Raw genomic sequence first — 2,735 nt, 5'->3', positions numbered from 1 at the left:
ATCTCAGTGGGTAGATGAACCCCTCGCGGTCCTGACTTCCTTGCTCATCTTCTCCCTCTTTCTGCTCTTCAAATGGACCTTGGGAGCTCAGTCCAGTGCTCCAATATGAATCTCTGTCTCTATCTCCATCCATTGCTGGACGAAGGTTCTATGGTGATATTCAAGATATTAATCAGTTTGGCTATGGGACAAGGCCAAGTCAGGCACCCCCTCTTCTACTGCCCAAGGACCTAGCTGGGGACATCCCCTTGGACATCTGGGACTGGGAACGGTTCTAGAGCCAAGTATCCTGCAACCCTAAAATGGCTCCCTTAATTAAGATATCTTCTTCCCTGCTCCCATATCTGCCCTTCCTCCATCTCAATCATCCCACTCTCCCAAGCTCTCCCCAATCCTCCCCTTATCCCTTCTTTCTCCCCCTCTCCCCTTCCCCTCACCCTGTCCCAACCACCATGCTCCCAACTTTTGCCTGTGGCAAAGCTGATGCAGTGGAAATATGGTTAGACTATTGGGACACCCTCCTTGTGGATGAGGTGATTCAGATGTTTTGTGATAGAACTATTTCTCAGGAGAAAGGGCTGCTGCAGAGTGAGGCTGCTCTGCCCAGAGCTATGACCCCATCCATAAGGACTCTCAGGAGGGCAATGCAGTGACTCCTGAAACTCACCAGTGAGAAGAGATTGTGAGTCTCCTGGGGAGAGTAAAATGGAAATGACTCAGAACACAGAAGAATTTTAGTGTAATATGCTTAGAGCTCATTGTTTTCCAGAAAAGAAGAAAGTGCAGATGTTCTTTAGGAGTAGTAATGTGTGTGTGTGTGTGTGTGTGTGTGTGTGTGTGTGTGTGTGCGTGTGTGTGCATCTGTGATACTGGGACATTGCCTTGAAGGACATGGTCCTCTCTCCTGAGACACAATCTTCTTGACATCAGGCATGATTTTTATCATAACAAAAGCTTTCAAAACAATGTAGAGATGAGGATGGAGATTGTCTGTGTCCCCTGTATGCAGTAAGGAAAGGATGAAGAGAAAGTCTGGAGTAGCTTATCAGAAGCAGAAACTACTTAATTATCTCGTCAAGTACTGTGATTGGAGGTAGGTGGCAGAGTTAGTTTATCAAGACTGGGCCTGTAGAGGGTGAATTAAAGTATATAAAAGGATATTTAAAACTCAAAGCATTTTCCTGTTATTTTTATTGTAATTGCTTTCTGTCTGCTTCTGTTAAGACTTTTATAGTTTGTGCAGACTATTGCTATTAATCGCTTGTTTCCTGGTAAATTAGAATTCATTTTGTCACTGTGATACTCATGTTATATGGTATGTTGTAATCTAATCAAGCGATCCCACTCTTTCTTCTGGGTTTACGTAAAGTGTCACTCAGCTGCATAAATGCTCCTTGGTGAGTGAATGTAAAACTGGGAAAATGGGAGTAAGCATCCTAATTATCTTTTCCTGCTCAATCTACAGAAATTCTCTCACTTCCTGACAGTTTCTACATGCAGAAAATGCACTGTTTCAGAAACAGTATCTTACAGTGTGTCATAACTTACAAGATCAGACAAGGAACCGAACCCACTAATGAACTTTCCTAACCTTCTGACACCAGGAAAAATGATGTTTTTCACCTGTATCATTCACAAAACGGAACAACGTATAATGAGCTTGACTTGGGGCTCTGAGATGTGTAATGTATCATGCAAAAACCAAGACTGTAAGATATCAAATCCTCTCATCTCATGCACCATCTCTTGCATATAGCTAGTTGCCAAGTGAACCTGCAGACCTTATCAGTTCTTAGGGCACACATTATAACACTGAAGGCCTATGTATAAAATAGAGCTGATTATTGGTATAAAACCACTTAAAATAGCTTAACTAGAAAGATGGGGAAGATTACATCATGTAGTGTTTACAAGGAACCAGTGATTCCTAAATTAAGGTCAAGAAAATGTAACAGGTGAGAGGCAGATAGGATATTTACACCAGAGCACTCTGACCCTTATTTCTTTCTCAAGAATCTTGACACTCCTTCTGAGTAAATAATTTTCTCTCCACAGATTGAGATGAAAATATATCATTCTGGTTGCGTTTCCTAAACTGATTTCCTGAAATTTGTTTTTTTTTAATTTTTCGAGACAGGGTTTCTCCGTAGCTTTTGGTTCCTGTCCTGGAACTAGCTCTTGTAGACCAGGCTGGTCTAAAACTCACAGAGATCCGCCTGCCTCTGCCTCCCGAGTGCTGGGATTAAAGGCGTGCGCCACCACTGCCCGGCTGATTTCCTGAAAATTTAATTGAGATTCAAGACCACACTCTTTATATGGAGAGCTCATTATACAAATATAGAAACTACTACTAAGTGCAGGCTATTTAAGAAAATATTTCAAATTTAAAACATAGCTCTTTCTGGCTTGGCTTTTTGGATTATTTTCCTTTGTTCCGTCACATGTGGATTTTGTCAATACAAAATACATGAGAAATATAGATATTTGAATTTAATATAGTACACAGGAAAGTTTATAATACTTTGAAGTAAATATAAAATATATCACAACAGAATACTCAGTGTTTTGGCTATTTTTACAAGAGCTGAATTCCCTGAGAGTCCAAATAATTCCAGACTTGCTGCTTTGTGCTCATCAGAACTTTAAGTCAGCCCATGTGTTCTCTACCCTTAAGTTTTTAGAACTTCTGCATGCACAGGTAAATATCTATCTAATAGATACAATAATGCATTATA

The sequence above is a fragment of the Microtus ochrogaster genome, chromosome 2 (assembly GCF_000317375.1).
Source record: "Microtus ochrogaster isolate Prairie Vole_2 chromosome 2, MicOch1.0, whole genome shotgun sequence".
Lineage (NCBI taxonomy): Eukaryota > Metazoa > Chordata > Mammalia > Rodentia > Cricetidae > Microtus > Microtus ochrogaster.
The sequence above is the reverse complement of the archived record's forward strand: the minus strand, read 5'-3'. Positions refer to the sequence as shown.